Source organism: Orycteropus afer, unplaced genomic scaffold, assembly GCF_000298275.1.
Source record: "Orycteropus afer afer isolate SDZICR_OR568_19922 unplaced genomic scaffold, OryAfe1.0 scaffold00028, whole genome shotgun sequence".
NCBI classification, from domain to species: domain Eukaryota; kingdom Metazoa; phylum Chordata; class Mammalia; order Tubulidentata; family Orycteropodidae; genus Orycteropus; species Orycteropus afer.
This window is the reverse complement of record NW_006921615.1, coordinates 11,249,767-11,271,410: the sequence shown is the minus strand read 5'-3', so window position 1 is coordinate 11,271,410 and position 21,644 is coordinate 11,249,767.

The following is a 21,644-nucleotide window of genomic DNA, read 5'->3' as shown; positions in this document are numbered from 1 at the left end:
TCTAATTTCCTTCAGATCTTACTTTATTAGTGTAGAGGAATCTGACTGGTTTTCATATGTTGATCTTATATCCTGCACATCTATCACTTCCAGTAATTTTCTTGTTGAATCTCTGGGATGTTCTATGTATAGGATCATATCAACTGTAAATAAAGATAGTTTTCATTTTTCTTTTCCAATTTGAATATAATTTATTTCCCTTTCTTAATTTGTTCTTTTGGGTAGGACTTCCAATGCAGTACTGAATAGGAGTGGTGATAATGGGCATCCTTATTGGTTCCCGTTCACAAGGGTAAATATTTTCAGTTTCTCTGCATTTAGAATAATGTTGGTCATTAGTCTTGTGCATTTGCCCTGAATTATGTTGAAGAATTTCCCTTCTATGTCTATTTTGCTTAGGTTTTTTTTTCAAGACTAAATATTGCATTTAATCAAATGCCTTCATGCATTGGTTGATATGACCATGTGGTTCTTTGCTTTGCTTTATTTATATGGTTGATGATTTTGATTGTTTTTCTAATATTGAATAATACTTGCATATGTGGTATGAATCCAACTTGGTCATTATACATATATACATATATATATATACATATATACATATACATACACACACACGCACACATATATATGTTGTTGGCTTCTATTGGCTAAGATTTTGTTGAGAATTTTTGATTTTTGCATCTATGTTCCTGAGGGATATTTGTCTTTAATTTTCCTTTTTAGGTGTCTTTGCCTGGTTTGGGTTAAACATCAAGGTTATGCTCACTTCATTGAATGATTTTGGGACTATCTGTCCTTTCCTGGGTTCTGGAATAGTTTGGAATAGTTTCTGTGTTCTGGGATTGGTGAGCTCTTCTCTGAATGTTGGGTAGAATTTACTAGTGAAGCACTCTGGGCCAGGACTTTTTTGTTGCTGTTATTGGGAGTATTTTATAACCTGTTCAATTTCTTTTTTTATGAAAGTTCTGTTCAAATTTTCTGTTTCAGATTGTGTTAGTTTGGATAGGTAGTGTGGTTTTGGAAAATTGTCCATTTTTCTAGGTTGTCAAATTTGATGGAGTACGGTTCTTCATATTCTGTTATTATCCCTTTTATTTCATTTTTTTCTGTGGTGACATCACTTATTTTGTTTCCTATTTGTGTTATTTGCATCTTCTCCTCCTTTTCCTTTGTAAATTTGCCAGTAATTTGTCAATTTTATTAATTCTTTCAAAGAATCAACTTCTAGTCTTGTTGCTTCTTTCTATTGTTTCTATATATTTCTATTTTTCTGTTTTCTGTTTCATTTATTTCTGTTCAAATCTTTATTATTTCCTTATTCCTTTATCACCTTAAATTCCTTTATTATTTCTTCTGATGACTGTAGACTTTTTTGGTGTTCTGTTTCTAATTGTTGGAGATGTTGGTTTAAGATGTGATTTTGGTTCTTTCTTCTTTTTGATATGTGCATTTATTGCTAGGATAATAACATTATAAATGGTTTGGCTGTGTCCCAAAGATTTTTGTGTGGTGTGTTTTCATTCTCATTTGATTCAAGGATTTTTTATTTCATTTGTTATTATCCAATTGTTTTTAAACAGGGTATTATTCAATTTCTATGTATTTGATTTTTTTTCCCTTGATCTTCCTTTTATTGATTTCTAATTTTGTAGCATTTTTATTTGATAAGATGCTGTGTAGTATTTTGATTTTTGTAAATTTGTTGAGGCTTGCATTATAGGCTAACACATGGTCTGTTATGGAGAATATTCCTTATACACTGGAAAAGAATATATATTGTGCTGTATTTTAGTCCAGTGTTCTGTTTACGTCTATGAGGTCTATTTTAAATAATTAAATCAAATAATTTAATATTTAAATTTAAATAATTAAATTATTTTAAGTTTAGAGCTGAAGAAAATGAATCCAAAAGTAGCATAGTTTGCCTCAGTTGTAGGCTGAATTTTCAAAGGAAAATTTACAATTTCTAGCTGGTTCATGACATTTTTAACCACCTGTTAAAAATCATTGTTACACATGATTATTTAAAATCATATCCCCTCATTTTCCTTCCTGTGTCATGTTACTTACATAATCTTTTTTTTTTTTTTCTTGGAATAAATAACTGCCTCATTTTGCATTTACTTAGCTTTTTTGAGTCTTTGTTTATGTAGTACTAGAAAAGAAAAAGAAAACACAGTGGCCATCAAATTGATTCCAACTCATTGTGACCCTATGTGTGTCAGAGTAGGACTGTGCTCCCCAGAGTTCTCAATGGCTTATTTTTCAGAAGTATACCATCAGGTCTTTCTTCACAAGTTTCTCTCAGTGGATTTGATCTCCAGTCTTTCTGTTAGCAGCTGAGCATGTTAAACATTTGTCCCACCCCCCAAAAATGAAACCAAACTCACCACCGTCGAATTAGATGTAACTCATAGCGACCCCTCTTGGGTTTCCAAGGCAGTGTCTCTACGGAAGTAGATTGCCCAATCTGCCTTCCAAGGAGTGGCTGGTGGGTTTGAACTGCCAGACTTCTGGTTAGCAGTCAAATGCCTTAGGCACTATGCCACCAGAGCTCCCTTGCACCACTCAGGAACTATAAAATATTAAGCCTTTTTATGTATTTCAGACATTATGTAAAATACCTTTCAGTAAAGTTTTCCACAAAATAAAACATCAGGTAGCAGTTTTGTTTTAGTTGTTATTGTTGCTGCTGCTGTTTTCTAGAGCCATCTTTCCTAGAGTCATTGAACTTCTTGTACTGTGTTATTCCATAGCTTTGTTCCCATTGCTGTCATTTGGAACTTAGCTTCTATTTTACATTTCTGAATTTTTGGACACATGCTTTTCCTTATCTTGGTTTAGTCCCTTGTTTTGAAACTTCAGTAGCTTTCTGAGGAAGAATATATATGAAGCAAAATATTTGAGTCTTCACATCAGAAATTATATCTTTTCTATCATCACAAGTGATTGAGAATTTTGGTGGATAATGAAGTCTAGGTTAAACTTTTTTTTTTTTTTTTTACTCAAAAATTAACTCATTGCTTGCTTCAAAAATTAAAGCATTGTCCATGATCTAGTTTCCAATGTTTTGTTAAAAAGTCCAATGACATTCTTATCCCTAATTTCTTTCATAAAGCCTTTTGTCCCCTTCTACAAGATTTTGAGATTTCCCATTGTTATATGTTTCTGATATATCATAATGGTATCCTTACTTTTATCTTTTTAAATTTGAATTAGAAAGCATGAAATAGACTTTTATTTCTTCTTATAAAAATTATAAATTAATAGTTAAAAATTAATAGCAATGAAAGATTATAACATGTCTGCTCCTCTCATTCCATACAGATTATTTTTTGTGACTTTTAACTGTGTCTACTGAAATGAACTATGATATTTCTAAAGTATGTATGTATATCTTGAGCTATCATGATTTTCAGTTTTAGGAATCATGCTTGTGTTATTTTTATCCACAAACATTGGGGCAATTATAATGTCCACACTTTCAAAACTTCTTCTGGCAATAGTACTGCCTTTTAATTATCACTGTTCTAGGGACATGATACAAATGAACAGAGATGGAATAATTGGATCTGGAAATATTTAATATGATGTTTGGTCTTTAAATCCATGTTTTCCAAATGATTCTCCCTTGGATGTTTGCAGTTACTTTTTTCCATAGATTCCTCAGTTCACATCATTTGCTCTCCCATATAATGTTTCTCAGTCTTTTGTTGTCATCCACATCAAGTACTTAGAAAAAGAATTATGAAACTGATGAATATTTAGTCATCAATTGATTTATTAATTCATAGCAGCATCTTTAGAGATTATTTTAATTTTAGAGCTGAAGAAAATGAATCCAAAAGTAGCATAGTTTGCCTCAGTTGTGTGCTGAATTCTCAAAGGAAAAATTACAGTTTCTAGCTGGTTCATGATATTTTAGCCACCTGTATAAAATACATACAGTTTTATTTCTCCACATAATGAACTAACATAAGCTGAATACATATACCAAAACCAAACCCACTGCCATCGAGTCAATTAAGAGTCATAGTGATACTGTAGAACAGAATAGAACTGCCCCATATATTTTCCAAGGCTGTAAATCTTTATGGAAGCAGGCCTCATCTTTCTCCCACAAAGAAGCTGGAGGGTTTGAACTATCAACCTTTTGGTTGGCAGCCAAATTCTTCAACCACTGTACCACCAGAACTTCCGAATAATTATAGGACATAAAAAGAATCTAGCAATTGAATATAACTACAGAGTTTCTGATTCTCAAGTCTGTACTGTTATTTCTATCCAGTTGCATTCTGTCTATGTACATGATCATATCTAGTCAACCTTTGTAAAACTGGTGTGGTGTCAGAGGTCTTCTAACTTCACAAGGGGATAAGAGAATCACCATTATCATCAGCCCAAAGATGATTCCTATGAAGTGGAGGTCAGACATACTTCATCTCTACAACCTTTTTAAACAATTCTAATGAGCCATCCCTTCCACAGCACTCTGTACTTCTCTGCTGGGTTCAATAATTCATTGTAGTAGTTATATAGAACTCACATATTATACTCAGAGTTATGGGGTTTATTAGGGAAGTAACAGGTTATAATTCAGAATCAGGAATGACTCAAGATATGGTTCTGTGATCAGGACAGCTTCTTCTCAACCATTCCCTCAGAAAGACCTGTTTCTTGGCTCTCCACTTTCTGTCCCTTAGCCCCTCATCTCCTCATCTCCTTGGTCCCTGCTCTGCTTAGCCAAGTATTGTAAAACTCTTTAGCTCCACCAATAAGTGTGTAGAGGCAACCCACTCCACCAGCAAGCCTCCTGCCTGAAAACACTCAGATCTCTCACTCTGTGGGTTGGCATACGCATTATGACTACCCTATTATTTGGGTTGGAAAGTCCAGTATACCATCTCACTCCAGCCTTTTGGTTCTGCTGCTACCATTTGCCTCCTGCCATTTCTTATCATCTTTTGCTTTCCATTGTGGTGTAGCTTTCTCCTGAGTCTAGGAGGTTCTAAGCCCAAGGATCCTGGGTTCAAAGACATACTCTGTTCCTTGCTTTTCTTCTTGATGGTAGTGAGATTTTCCCTTTTCTGCTTCTGGGATTGGCTCCCTTTAAGCCCAGTGTAGTGATAAAACTAACAAATCTCATACAAGGATTCCATGGATCTTGTTTCCATAGTTTCATCCCTACAAGAGTTCATGCATCTTACCTACATTGGCACAAACTGTTCAATCCCTTGGTGGGCCACAAGCACCTTACATGAATAATCCCACCTAATTATTTTGTGGAAATCACAAGACCAATGGCCAGAATTACCATATTCACTCCACCACAACCATTGCACACATGCATTTATTAGTATATATCACCTTTTTAATTTCCATCCATTGCATATTTTCATCATGGTTGATTTTAGTTTCTTATTGGTGTTGGTAATTATTTGTAAATTACATCTAGACAAAATCTGATTTATTTATATTGGCAATGAACCTTGCTTTACTACTTCAAAAGCTTCTGTTAATTTATTTACTCCACTTCTTTCTTTTACATCATGTTTTTCTTCCCCCACTCAACTGGACCAAATCCTTCTGGTGGATGTGTAAAGTGTAGAGTATCAGAATTAGGAGAAATAAATATATTTTAGTTTATATGACATTTTAGAATTAGAAACAAAATATAACCTCTCCACCCACAATAAATGCATACTTTTGTATTCCTATATGTATGTATAAATGCATATGTACCTATGCATACATATGTATATGTGTATATATGCGTATAAAAACTAGTTGCTATTGAGTAGTCTCATGATTACCCCATTGTTTCAAAGTAGATCTGTGGTTCATAGTGTTTTCGGTACTCTATGATCAGAAAGTGTGATTATGATTGTTCAGAAGTAGATCACCAGGCCTTTATTCTGAGGCTTCCCTAGCTGAATTTAAAACACAACCTTTCAGTTAGTAGCTGGGCACTTTACCATTAGCGCCACCCAGGGACTCTTATATTCATATGAAAGTACATATGAACGTATATATCTGTGAAACAGGAAGCTTTATATTGATATTCCTGTTTCTAAAACATCTAAAATACTATGCATTTGGGAGTGAGGCAAACTGACATGCAGGGACATAAAATAAGGAAAGCAGATCATAGTTTCATTTCCTCCACCTATTGCTAATCTAGTACTTTTTCAACCATACAAAGAATTTCAGAGGACAAGCTGCTCATAACTATTGAATGGACAAAATGTGCCCCGTGAAGCTCTTTTCGTTAGAATGAATTTTTATAGATAACTATTTTCTCTAACCAGAGATCTTCCTTCCAAAATATATAAGGTGAAATACCCAATCCCCATGGAGGAGGAGCTGTCCTTTCTCATTTCTACATTAAAAAGAGACTCTACTTGGAAAAGGAGACTTCAATTCAAGATGCTAGTAGCAATAGGAGAATAGTATGATTTTCCTTGATTTAAATTCTAAAACAAGGTTGTTTTTTGTTTTTGCTCCCTTTTTCTCCTCCTGCCTTTGCCTAATATCCCCTATCTTAAGTTACTTTTGACATACTTTCATGGATTTTTTTATGGTAATAGGGGAAGCTGGAATATTCATGTCAGACCTACCATTTGCCATTATGAGGTGATTCATCAATATGTCAAAACAGTGTTAAGGAGAAATAAAAACACAGCCTATGCAGTCTGGTTTCCATCTAGTTTCCATCTCAGTCCCCACCCTGAAAGAACTATAAAAGGATTTTGTCTAGGATCTTTTTTATTTTTTCATGCAGTCAGTAGATCCTTAATAATACCTCATTGATTTTGTAATGTTTAATTTAAAAGGCCAGTATATAATCTTGTGTTGAGTAAAGACAGGGTTATTTATATGGCAAAGCACCAAATGAAATGCAAAAGTTCCAGTTGACTAACAAGTATATAATTCAAGCCAAATCACATTATGAGAGTCATTGTAAGTTGCCGCACAAAATAACCCCAAGGTATTGTGGCAGGGATCTCTGTTCATTGAAATCAAACCTACACAAATGGCACAAAGTTCTCAGTGTTTGGATTTTCACAAAGAAGTTGCCACCTGGAGGAATTTATTCTTGCTTCCTGACCAGAGATAGAGGGTGCTCTCCTCATGTTTCCAATGTTCTAACAGTTATTTCTTCAAATTTCAAATGAAGTGGCAATAATAAAGCCTTTGTCATAGGGTTATTCTGAGTATCAGTGAAATAATGTACACAAAGTACTTAGCATACTGGCTGACATATCTTATTTAATACACATTTGCTATTTTTTTAGAGTTCCTGGGTGGAACAAATGGTGAAAGTTCTAGGCTGCTAACCAAAAAGGTGGAGGTTCCAGTCCTTCCAGAGGTACCTAGGAAGAAAGTCCTAGTGATCTCCTTCCAAAGCAGTAGTCATTGAAAATTCTATGGAGTAAAGTTCTTTTTTGACATGCATGGGGTTGCCATGAGTTGGAACTGACTCCATGGCAACTGATATTGTCATTCTTTTTCTTATCCTTTATTCATTCATTCAATCAATAAATATTGAGTTCGTACTTCCTGCTACATATCGGGTACCAAGCAAACAAAACTGACTACAGTAGACAAAGTCGGTGCTGTAGATGGGGATAGGAGGGTGCAAGGAGCACCATAAACAAAAACAAAACATAGGTGACAATATATAAAATATGTTAGATAGTGATACAGGCTATGAAAAAAAAAAAGTAAAAAGAATGAGGACTGCTGGGTGGTAGTGGGAGGGCTGTGATGCTCATTTTATAGAGTGGTTACTGAAAACCTCCATGAAAATGGTATTTATGTGGATACCTGAAAGATGGGATTGAGCCCTGAAAATATAAGGGGAAGAGCCAACCAAGAGACAGGGAAGAAAGTGCAAAGGCCCTAGGACTGGAGAGTGTGCTTGCTGTTCCATGAAGTTCAAGTCCATCACATCCAAGCCAAAAGGTGGGGTGGGAAAGAAGAGAAGAGTTTTTTTAAAGGGAATAAAGTTGAATTTATAAGTACCTACAATACTATGAGTACTTCTATACACTCTTTCCTAACTTATTGACATGTCAGGTTAGGTTCCAAAGACCAGGTTGGTCTTTAAAAATAAGTGTTATGTAAAAATGGAAGATGACTACATCATCCCATAACTATCAAACCACTGAGAATCATGGCCCAGCCAAGCTGATACATAACCTTAACCATCACATCCAGCATCACTCTCTCATGCCTTGGCATTTGTTATTACCAAATGTAAATCATTAATGAAACAAATAATTGGATAGTAGATTTTTTTACTATTGTCATAAATGCAAAATGTTGGATGACAAGATATGGTTGATAAGTGAGGAGGTATGTGGTCACTTGATGCAGAATAGATAGATGCTCAATAAGTATCTGTTGAATGTTTGGCAAATTAAGCTATGATATGAACTGGAAAAAATAGTAGGAGGAACATCTGGATATTTTTTGTTAGTACACTACACAAATGGATTGCATAATATCAAGGAAATTAGTCTCTATTTCAACAAAGTTATTTTAAAGTGAAATAACTTTATATCCTACTTACACAATTGCAGTATTGAAATAGGTTATTTCTTCTTTTGCATCTGGCACAGAATTTGGCATATTAGATATTATTGATAATCCTTTGAGGGGGAAACTACAAGAAGAGAGAATAAGTAAAAGAGAGAGTAGAGGAAATGTTTAAAAAAAAGAAAATTGAATTTGTAAGTAGCTGTTTTATACAGAGCACTTAGTATATGCCAGATACGATTCTAAACACATGGTACATATAATACACACAACAAGCTGTAGATTGGTGGGAAAAATCAGTAAAATAAGTTATTAAACAGATATATTGTGAATACTTATAAAATACTCAAGAATCTAGAGAAATGTTTATTTGCATAAATGTCAAACATGTCTTTCAATTTTGAATACTCACCAAGTTAGTTTCCTGGGCTACCATAATGAGCTATCACAAACAAGTTGTCTTAGAAGAACAGACATTTACTGTCTCGTGGCTCTGGAAGCTGTTGTTGTTGTTAGGTGATAAGTCAGTTCCAACTCATAGCGACCCTATGTAGAGCAGAACAAAAGACTGCCCAGTCCTGTGCCATCCTCATAATCATTGCTGTGTTTGAGCCCATCGTCACAGCCACTGTGTCAGTCCATCTCATTGAGGGTCTTTACCTTGCTTGCTGACCCTCTCTTTTACCCAGCGTGATATCCTTTTCTGGGGAATGGTCCCTTCTGATAACATGACCAAAGCACTTGAGACGATGTCTGGCTATTCTCACTTCTGAAGAACACTCAGCTATACTTCCTCCAAGATAGATCTGTTTGTTCTCCTAGCAATTCCTGGTACATTCTATATTCTTTGCCAATACCACAATTCAAATGCTAGGAGTCTGGAAGCTAGGAGTCCAAAATCAGGGTATCAGCTGTTTTGATTCCTTTTGAGGCCTCTGCATGAAAATCTTTATAGTTTCTGGTGGTGGCTGGTGAGCCTTGGCATTCTTGTCTCTCTCTCTCTCTTTTTTTTTTTTTTTTTTAACTTTCATTCTAGTAAAAATAGACACAAGATTTTTGCCAATGTAACAACTTCCTCATTTACAGCGCAGGGACATTGATGACAATTTTCAGGTTCTGCCAACATTATTGCTATCCTTTTCCAAAATATTCCACCACCATCAGCATAAATTTAATGCTCCACAAACAAAAGCTTCCCCTTTCACCCTCCCTCTTACCCCTGGTAACCACAAATAATCTTTGGTGTATATATATGTGCTAATCAGAAGGCTGGCTGTTCGAACCCACCAGCAACTCCTGGGAGGAAGACTAGGCAATCTGCTTCTGAAGAGATACTGCCTTGGAAACCCAAAAAGGGGTCACTCTGAGTTAGAACTGACTTGACGGTAGTGAGGTTTGTTTTTAAACATATGTATGTGTGTATTTTTTTCCTCAACCTGTCTAAGAATACACCCTGCCCTGATTCCCCTGCTAACCAACAAAGAAAGTTCCATTCCAAGTATAAACCTTTCCTTGACTTTTTATAATAGTGGACTAATATAATATTTATTTGTGCTTCATTGACTATGCAAAGGCATTTGATCGTGTGGATCATGACAAATTATGGATAACATTGAGAAGAATGGGAATTCCCAAGCACTTGATTGTACTCATGAGGAACCTGTACCTTGACCAGGAGGCTGTCATTGTAATGGAACAAGGGGACACTACATGGTTTAAAATCAAGAAGGGAGTGTGTCAGGGTTGTATCCTTTCCCCACACTTATTCAATCTATATGCTGAGCAAATAATCCGAGAAGCTGGACTATATGAAGAAAAATGTGGCATCAGGATTGGAGGAAGAATCATTAACAACCTGAGAAACGCAGATGATACAACTTTGCTTGCTGAAAGTGAGCATGACTTGAAGTATTTACTGATAAAGGTTGAAGAATACAGTCTGTGGTATGGATTATATCTCAATATAAAGAAAACAAAAATCCTCACAACAGGACCAATGAGCAGCATCACAATAAATGGAGAGAAGATTGAGGTTGTCAAAGAATTCACATTGCTTGGTTCTACAATCGATGCCAATGGAAGCAGCAGTCAAGACATTAGACGACATGTAGCACTGGGAAGGTCAACCATGAAGGAACCGTTTCAAGTGCTGAGGAGCAAGGATGTCTCCTTAAGGACTAAGGTGCACCTGACACAAGCCATGATATTTCCAATCACCTTGTATGCAAGTGAGAGCTGGACAATGAATAAGGAAGACCGAAGAAGAGTTGATGCTTTTGAGTTGTGGTGCTGGCAAAGAATGCTGAAGGTACCACGGACTGCCAAAAGAGCTAATAGATCTGTCCTGGAGGAAGTGCAGCCGAGATGCTCCTTGGAAGCGAGAATGGCCAGACTTCATCTCACCTATTTTGGTCATGTTGTCAGAAGGTACCATTCCCTGGAGAAGGATGTCATGCTTGCTTAGTAGGGTGGAGGGTCAACGAAAGAGGGGGAGGCCTTCAACGAGTTGCATTGACATGATGGCTGTGATGATGGGCTCAAGTATATCAGGAATCATGGAGCTGGTGTGGGATTGGGCAGTGTTTTGTTCTGTTGTTCATGGGGTCACGGTGAGTCGGAAACAACTCAACGGCACCTAACAACAACAACAATATAATATTTGTCCCTCTGTGATTGACTTAATTCACTTAAGCATGATATCTTCCAAGTTCATTTGTGTTATGTGGTGTTCTAAATTATTCTTTAGTGGTGCATAGTATTTGTGGTGGTTATATTTGTGTGTCAACTTGGTTGGGCCTGACTGAGAGGCTGGGAAGCTGGTGGTAGTTATTCTGCATATGAGACTGACAATCATCTCCATGGTGGAACCTATCACAAGCAACTGAGTAGCTGCTTTAGGGATGTGGTCTGCTTCCTGTATATAAGAAACAGCTTTGGGGATGGTCTCTAGCTTATGGCATGCTTGGACCCTTCATGTAGCCATGTCATTGTTCAGCAGCCTGCCATGCTCTACCAACCTTGGGACTTACAATGGACTTAAGTTAATGGCCTGCCATGTAAATTGGAAGCATTGGGACTATGCCTTTTTACTTGTCAACTTTGGGCTTGTCAGTCTCAGCAGCCAGCAGCTATCTGAGTGAAGAAAAGCCTGAAGCTCCAGTGGGCCAGGAGCAGGAGGCAGAGCTGAACCCCAAAGTTGAGGGGTTTTCACCCAACCCCTAGAGACTGGCACTTTGAATTTGGACTTAAAGCTTCCAGATTGGAAGAATAAACTCCTGTTTGTTCAAGCCATCCCATTTGTGGTATATTCTTGTCAGTGACACTAGGAAACCAGAACAGTATTCCATTGTGTGTATGTACCACAGTTTGGTTATCCATTCCTCCACTGATAGGTACTTAGGTTGTTTCCATCTCTTTGCTATTGTGAATAGTTCTGTGATGAATATTGACATATGAATATGTCAATTAGTGCTCTGGCTCTCATTTCTTTAGGATATATATCTAGTAATGGGATTGCTGCATCAAATAATATTTCTATTTACAATTTTTTTAATGGATCACCATACCTATTTTCACAGTGGTTGTATCATTTTACAGTCCCACCAGTGTATGAAAGTCCCAATCTTTCCATGTCCTCACTGGCAGTTACTATTTTCTGTCTTCTTGAACTTTGCTATTAATGCTGGGGTGAGATGGTATCTCATTATTGTTTTGATTTGGACCTCTATATTGGCTAATGATTGTGAATATTTCTTCACATGTTTGTTGGCTTCTTGAATATGTTCTTTGGTGAAGTGTCTATTCGTGTCTTCTGCCCATTTTTTAATTGATTTGTTTGTCTTTTTGATGTTGAGGTGTTGAAGTTTTCTATAAATTTTAGAGATAAGTCCTTTGTCTGCTATGTCATTGCCAAATATTTTTTTTCCAATCTGTAGGTTCTCTTTTTACTCTTTTGGAGAAGTCTTTTGATGCACATAAGAATTTAATTTTTGTATGATCCAATCATCTAGTTTGTCTTCTGCCATTTGTAAATTTTGGGTTATGCTTGGTAGTCTGTTAATGCCATGATTTAGGGCTCCTAAGTTTGCCCTATTTTTTCTTTGATTAAATTTATAGATTTAGTTTTCACATTTAAGTCTTTGATCCATCTGGAGTTAGCTTTTATGTATAGTGTAAGGTATGGACCTCATTTCATTTTTCTGAAGATGGATATCCAGTTTTGCCAGCACCATTTGTTAAAAAGACTACCTCTTCCACATTTAATGGATATCAGCCCTTTATAAAAGATCATTTGACCATAGGTTGATGGATCTATTTCTGGGCTCTCAATTCTGTTCCACGTATCCTACGTATCTGTCATTGTACCAATACCAGGCTGTTTTGACTACTATGGCTGTCTAGTAGGTTTTGAGATCTGGGAATGTGAGACCTCATGCTTTGTTGTTTTTCAGTTGTGCTTTGCTTATCTGAGGTCTCTTTCTTTTCCATATAAAATTAGTGATTGGCTTTTCCATTTCTTTAAAGAATTTTTATGGAATCTGGATCATGATTGCATTGAATGTATAAATTGGTTTGGGTAGTATTGACATTTTCACAATGCATTCAGTTTTCCTATCCATGAGTATGATATGTTCTTCCATTTATGTAGATCTCTTTAATATTTTTGATGTAGTGTTTTATAGTTTTCTTTGTATAGGCCTTTTGTGTTCCTGGTAAGATTTATTCCTAAGTATCTTATCTTTTTGATTGCTATTGTAAATGGCATTGATGCCTTTTTCAGGAAGCTTTTTGCTGGCATAGGGGAATCCAATGGAATTTTGTATGTTAATCTTGTATCCTGCCACTATGGTAAATCTTTCAATAAGTTCCAGTAGTTTTCTTTCTTTTTTCATTTTCTTTTTATTTAAGAGTTTGTTTTACATTCAACATTATGTGTACATTTAGTTTCATTCCCCATTTACCATGCCCGACTCTAAACCATTCTCCTCCCCTCCCTGCCCAGTAACCCTCCCCCTATGCCCCTCATAGTTATGCACTCCTGTTTGTCCTATGTTACCTCCATGTGAATGTTGCCCCTCTGGTGCCCCATAGTCTATTGCTCCAAGGGATGTATTTCCACAGAGTATGTGGGTGCATCACCCTGGGTTGAGTGGTCTGCATATACATCTTGTTAACTATTGGGCTGAGAGTCAGTGCCTGGGATTGAGTTTTATTTCAGGCACATAATGTATTCCAGGGCCATAGTATTGAGGGTCTCACCAGACTCCATCCAACCAGTAATTCTGGTCATTATTGAGTTTTGGATTTTGTTCCATGTTTTTCCTTCCACTCTATCCAGGCTCTCTAGGTTTGATCCTTTTCTGAGTGGTTGGCATTGGTAGTTCTTCTGGTCTCAAGGACTATCATGTCCTAGAGCTGATTGCTTCTAAATGCCTATTTTTTTTTTTTTTTTTTTGCACTCCTCTTCTGACACTAGGAGACCATTAGGTGCATCTTAGATGGCTGCTTGAAAGCTGTTAAGTCACTACTCACCAATGTAGGATGAGGAACAAGGCTTTTATGTGTTTTGTTGTGTCAGTTGAGTCCTGTGTCCCCCAGTACTATGGTCCTGAGACAGTAGATCCATTGGATCTCTCTCCCACAGTGTCTGGGTGTCTTTGAGGGATTATTCTATGTCTGTCTTCTGTTTTTTCTGTAAGGATTTCAGGCATTTTGCATCACTAGTATCTGTGCAAGATTAGCCTGCACTGAATCTATCATTGGTCTAGAGTATACTCCTGTTCACTGACCCCCATTTGATCGTCTCAGGTATTTATGTGTTTATTTGAAGCCTGGTGTTTGGTGTTAATGGTAATGCAGTATTGTGGGCACACTGGTTGGTATTAACATCTGTCATCTATCTCCTATGTGCACAATTCAGTGTCTTCCCTTTTCCTAATGTTACCATGGTGGTTTCAGACTCTTTCCATATATCACTCCCCTCCAGTAGTTTTGTTGCTGAGTCTCTTGGGTTTTCTATATATAGGATCATATTGTCTACAATTAGGGATAGTATTACTTTTTCTGTACCAATTTGGATGCCTTTGATTTCCCTATCCTGCCTTATTGCCTTGGCTAAGACTTCCAATACAATGTTGAGTAGAGATAGAGGGTATCCTTGTCTGGTTCCTGTTTGCAAGGGGAGTGGTTTCAGACTCTCTCCATTGAGAATAATGTGGGCTGTGGTTTTACATATTTTCCCCTTTATTATGTTGAGGAATCTCCTTTCTATTCCCATTTTTCTGAAAGTTTTTATCAGGAACATATGTTGGATTTTATCAAGTGCTTTTTGCATCTATTGATATGGTCATGTGATTCCTTTCTTTTATTTTATTTATGTGCTAGATCATATTGCTTTTTTTCCTAATGTTTAACCATTCTTATATACCTGGTATAAATCCCACTAGGTCATGATGTATTATTTTTTTGATATGTTGTTGGAGTCCTTTGGCTAGGATTTTGTTGAAGATTTTTGCATCTATATTCATGAGGCATATTGGTCTGTAGTTTTCCTTCCTGGTGGTGCCTCTGTCTGGTTTGGTATCAAGGTTATGCTACTTCATAAAATGAATTTGGGAGGATTCCATCCTTTTCTATGTCCTGGAATAGTTTGAGTAGGATTTGTGTCAGCTCTTCTCTGAACGATTGGTAGAATTCTCAAGGGAAACCATCTAGGCCAGGACTTTTTTGTGTTGGTAATTTTCTTATGACCTGTTCAATTTCTTTTGTTGAGGGTCTGTTCAAATTTTCTACCACAGTCTGTTTCAGTAAGTTGAGTGTTTCTAGAAATTTTCAGATTTGTTGGAATATAGTTCTTCAGAGCATCTGATATGCTTTTTATTTCTGTTGGTTCTGTTGTGACATCGTGCAATTCATTTCTTAGTCCTGTTATTCACATCTTCTCCTTTGTTAAATTTACCAGTGATTTGTTGATTTTGTTTATCTATTCATAGAACCAACTTTTTTTTCTATTGTCTTTTCTATTTTCTGTATCATTTATGTCTGCTCAAATCTGTATTATTTCTTCTGGTGACTGCAGGCTTTTGTGTGTGTGTGTGTTGTTGTTGCTGCTGCTGCTCTTTTTCTAATTGTTGGAGATATTGGGTTAAGGTGTTGATTTGGGCTGTTTCTTCTTTTTTGATGTGTGCATTTATTGCTATAAATTGTTCTCTGATCACTGCTTGTGCTGTGTCCCAAAGATTTTGGTATGTTGTGTTTTAGTTCTCATTTGATTCAAGGAATTTTTTAGTTTCATTTTTTATTTCTTATATTATCCAGGCATTTTTGAGGATGGTGTTATTCACTTCCCATGTATTTGTTCTTTTTCTGCTGGTCCTCTAGTGTTGATTTCTAATTTTATTCCATTGTGATCTAAGAAGATACTTTGCACTATTTCAGTGTTTTAAAATTTATTGAGACTTGCTTTGTTGCCTAACAATGTCTGTTCTGGACAATGTTCCATGTGTGCTGGAAAATAATGTATATTTTCTGTTGTTGGGTGAAATGCTCTGTAGATGTATATAAGGTCAAGTTGGTTGATTGTCTTTTTAGTTCTCTGCATCTTTGTTGAGTTTCTTTCCAGTTGTTCTATCTTTTATTGAACGTGGTGTATTAAAGTCTCCTACTATGACTGTGAAGTCATCTGTTGGTATTTTCAATTCTGTTAAAGTGTGCTTTATGTATTTTGGTACTTTTCTTTGGGTGTACAGATATTATTATGGTTATATCCTCTTGTTCAACTGATCCTTTAATTATTATATACTGTCCTTTCTTGTCTCTTATGGTCATTTTTGTCCTATAGTCTATTTTATCAGAAATTAATATTGCCACTCCTGCTCTCTTTTGGTTGCCATTTGCTTGACATATCTTTTTCCAACCTTCGATTTTTAGTCTATTTTTGTCTTTGTGACTAAGGTGAGTCTCATGGAGACAGCATATTGATGGGTCATGTTTTCTTACCCAGTTTGCAACCCTCCATCTCTTGAGTGGTGCATTCAATCCATTGATATTCAGTGTAATTATAGACAAGTATGAATTTATTGATGTCATTTTGTTATGTGTTTTTTGTGGTGTCACTGATTTCTTTGTTTCATATAATTTTCTGTGCTGAGCTTATTTTGTGTATAAATTGTGTTATCATTTCCTCCATTGCTTTTGTTTTAGCATTTGCTACATATTTGTGTGTGTCCTCTTTTTTGTTTTGCTGCAGAGGTATAAAATTTTTCTTTGAGATTACCCTGTGATTTATAATTTTCATCTGAAGTTCTATCTTGCAATTGTCTTGACTTCCTCACCTTTTATAAGTTCTGTATCTATACTATGTATTCCTCTTGTTGGTTTGTACTTGTTCTCATTTACCAACTGATGTCTCTTTTTCCCTTTTTACAGTCTTGTAAGCTTATTTTATTTTGAGTACTTCTATTTTGTTGTTGTTGTTATGTACCGTTGAGTCAGACCCGACTCATAATGACCCCTCCTTGGTTTCCGAAGCAGTATCACTACAGAAGTAGATTGCCCCATCTTCCTTCTGAGGATGGGTTGATTTCTGAGTTATATCATCATGTGTGTTAATCATTGGTTGTTGTTTGATGTTGTTGGTTCTTTGTCTAAAGGATTCCCTTTAGCATCTCTTGCAAGGTTGGTCTAATTTTAACAAATTCCCTTAATTTTTGCTTATCTGAAAATGTCCTAATTTCACCATCATATTTGAGGGACAATCTTTCTGGGTATATAATTCCTGGTTGGAAATGTTTTCTTTCAGGGTTTTATATATATATCATCCCATTCCCTTCTCACCTGCATGGTCTCTGCTGAGAAATCAGAGCTTAATCTTATTGGTTGCCCTTTGTAGGTAACTTTTTGTTTTTCCCATGCTGTCTTCAGGATTCTTTCTTTGCTTTTTTTGGGGGAGTGGTGGTGGTGAATTTGATGATGATAGGATTCAGTAATTTTCTTTTATGGTCTATCCTGTTTGGGGTTCATTGAACTTCTTAAATGGATATATTCTCACCATAATTTTAGGGAAATTCTTTTCCAACAAATCTTTGATAATTTTCTCTGTGGTTTTATCTGTTTCTTCCTGTTCTAGTATTTTGATTACATGTAAATTATTCTTTTTGATGGTATCCCATATAAATCTTAGGCTTTCTTCATTTTGTTTTGTTCTTTTTCTAATTGATCCTTTAACAAAATAGCACTGAGGTATTTGTCTTCACTCTCATTAATTCTGTCTTTTGCCAGTTTGATTCTACTTCTTTGACCATTTAATGTGTTACCTATTCCTGAAACCTTCATATTAATCTTCTGGATTTCTGTTTGTTGTTTTTGTATGGTTTCTAATTTTTTTAATTTTGTCAATTTTTTCTTATGTAGTTTTCCTAAATTGTTCTAGAGTTTTATCTTTGTTTTCCTTTATTTTTGTCAATATTTTTCTTGATCTTGTCAGTGTTTTCCTTGGTCTGTCTTTCAATCCATTGAAGATACCTAAAGATAATTCTTTTGAATTCCTTGTCAGGGAGTCTCAATGCTTCTTCTTTCTCAGGATGTTTCGGGTTTGTATCCTGGTCCCTTGTTTCTTCTACGTTATTGTGATTTTATTTTGTGGTCTGTGATGATCTGTTGTCTTTGAGACATTGTGGTGTTATTGTGTTATGTCTCATTTGTGTTTGTATGTTGGTGTGATTTGCCTAAGATTTTTTTCCCTTTATTTTGTTTTGACATATATGTGTGAGCGGAGTACTGTGTTCCTCAATTTGCTAGTTGTTAGCATGTAGGCACTCAGCACCTGTCTCCTTGTGGGTATGATAGAGAATAAGAGTGTGTGTGCACAGATCTATGTTAGCTGCTTGTAAAGAACAGCTGTGAGTGAGTTGAACTGGTGTTGTCTGCTGACTGTCATCATTCAGTTTGTGTAAAAGCAAGTGGTAGCCCTCTCTGTGGGTGATGAGGTATAGGTATGATAGGTTTGTGTGGAACAGTTGCTGTCTCCCATTCACTTAGACAAATATAAAAAAATAAACAAGAGAACAAAAAACTTAAAGCCCATATACAAACAGGAACAATCACAAAATAATAATAAGAAGATAATAAGTGAGAAGAAAGTGTTTTCAAATATATTTTTAAAAGATATAAGGAAGATAATGGAGGGAAAAAAAAATAAATAAAAACAAGAGAACAAAAATCTCAAAGCCCAAAAACAAACAGGAACAATCACAAAGTAATAATAACAAGAAGATAATAAATGATAAGAAAGTATTTTCAAATATATTTTTAAAAGACATAAGGAAGATAATGGAGGAAAAAAAAAAAAAAAAAAAAATACCTGGGGAGGGAGGAGTGAGAGAAAAGAAAAAGAGTAAAAGATTAGGAAAGAAAAAATGCAAAAAGGAAAACAAGGAATGGGAAGAACCAAAAGAAAGAAAAAAGAAGGAAACCAGGAAAAGGGAACAGGAAAAAAGAAAAGTAGGGAGGGAAAGGGGGGGCAGGGAGAAAGGAGGACAGTAAAAAGAATATTTAAAAACAAACAAACAAACAAAAAAAAATTTAAGGGTCAGTGCACGTCACTCAGACTCTGCCAGAACACAAACTGGGATGAAATTCCTGCTGCTTAAGAAGGTGTGTGGAGGTGGGGGATGGTCACACCTTTGTTCACTAAGAGGGTGTTCAGTGTAAGAGTAACAAGGGGAATAACACACCTTTCTAGTCATCAGCCTCCAGTTTGGTTACCTGTGTTGTGCTTAGCAAGAGGAGCCAATAGGTCACTGACCAGTTCAGAACTCCCACTTGCATATATTCAAAATGGCCATGCCACTCACATACATTCAATATGGCTGCATCATCAGTGGAAGTCCACAGGTCTGTTTTTCTCCTTTGTTGTTTTCCTTTCTGGTTGTCAGGCACCAGTGCAGTCTTTGCCCAAGCAGTTCTTGGTGAGCAGAGCTGATTCTTAGGTTACTACCAGGTCACAGAATGGCTGTGCTTTCAGGACAACAAGCAGTTCACAGCTCCATTTGTCTTCTTACTCACTCTTTGCATTCAGGTTCTTCTATCATTTGGTATTTAATCCACTTCTTTATCCTTCCCTTCAAAAGTCTCAGTTCCACGATCATCTTCTATATTGGTTTCAATTGGTTTATCATTGCTTTGTTTCAGATGGTATGGGTCTCTTATCTGCCTATTCTACCACATTGCCAGAATTTAGCATCCTTGTTTGTATCACTCCAATCTCTGTGTCCATCTTCATATGATCATCTTCCCTCTGTCTTTCTGCCTCTCTTCTCTTTTATAAACACATCATTCAAATTGAATTAGGACCAACACTACTCCAACGTGACTTCATTTTAATTTACATGATTCTACCTTCAAAGACCCTGTTTCCAAGCAAGATCACTCTCTTAGGCTGAGTTCCATAGAAAAGCAAAACCATTGAAGCTTATATATATATATATATATATATCACCATACATACATATACATATATACATATATATAATATTTAAAAACAAACAAACAAACAAAAAAATTTTAAGCATCAGTGCACGTCACTCAGACTCTGCCAGAGAACAAACTGGGATGAAATTCCTGCTGGTTAAGAAGGTGTGTGGAGGTGGGGGATGGTCACACCTTTGTTCCCTAAGAGGGTGTTTGGTGTAAGAGTAACAAGGGGAATAACACACCTTTCTAGTCATCAGCCTCCAGTTTGGTTACCTGTGTTGTGCTTAGCAAGAGGAGCCAATAGGTCACTGACCAGTTCAGAACTCCCACTTGCATATATTCAAAATGGCCATGCCACTCACATACATTCAATATGGCTGCAAAAAACAAAAAAACAAAAGAATATTGTTAGAGAATAGATAGAGAACTTCCAGAGGTATGTGTGTGTGTATGTATATATATATATATGAGAGGGAGAGAGATTTCAAGGATATGCCTCACTGAGTTGTAGAGGCTGGCAAGTCCCAAGTCTGTGAGTTGCACATCAGGCTGGAGGCTTGTCCTGACACATGTTGCTTCAGGGGTTGATGAACCCAAGACTGGCAGGTCAGGTAGCCGGCTGCTAGGTCACAGACTGTGTGACTTAGGGAGGTAAACAAATCCCAAGATAAGCAGGCAATATCACAGGCCACTGGCAATCATCTGAACCTGAAGTTAGATGATGACAAGCCAGATGGACCACAGTGAACAAAAAGCCAGAGAGCTTTATCAAAATGTCCATATATATTGGATGCAGCCCATTCCTGAAGTAAACGCCCTTTCAACTGATTGGCTGCTCAAAAAGATCTCATTATGGAGGTGATTACATTATATCAGATCACAAAATGAGGGATGACTACATCATTACACAACTGCCACATTACATCATAACTATCAAACCACTGAGAATCATGGCTCAACCAAGTTGACACACAGCCTAAACCATCAAAGTCACATTCATAGATACTGGAACTTGGATGTTGCTGTGGATTGAATTATGTTCCCCATAATTATGTCTTATAAATCCTACCTCTATGCCTGTGGTTGTAATACATTTAGGATTGGATATATAATACATTTCTTATGTTAATGAAACAGGATTAGTATAGAGTATATCTTGAGTCAATTTTTCTGACATATAAAAGAGATTAGACAAAGGAGCAGAGGAAAATTGTCAAGAAACAAGGAACCAGGAAACAGAAGCTGAAGAAACAAGAGCATTTTCCAGAGCTGACACAGAAAGAAAGCCTTTCCCTAGAGCCAGCACCCTGAATATGTACTTCCTATCTCCTGCACTGAGAAAATACATTTCTGTTTTTAAAGCCATGTGCTTACAGTATTTCTCTTACAGCAGCACTAGATAATTAAGACAGATGTCAATATATCTTTGGAGAGAATGCTATAACAGTCATTAAACAATTAAGTCTCAGTAATTACAGAGCAAGAGTGGGTCTCTGGGAGCAAGGTAAGCACGGGCGGGCTTGTGCTTACTCACTGATCTGCACTGAACACTTTCCCTTGTTACCCTCCCGAGAGGGACTGGGTCTCTGGGAGCAAGGTAAGCACAGGCGTAGCACAGACTAGCAGGC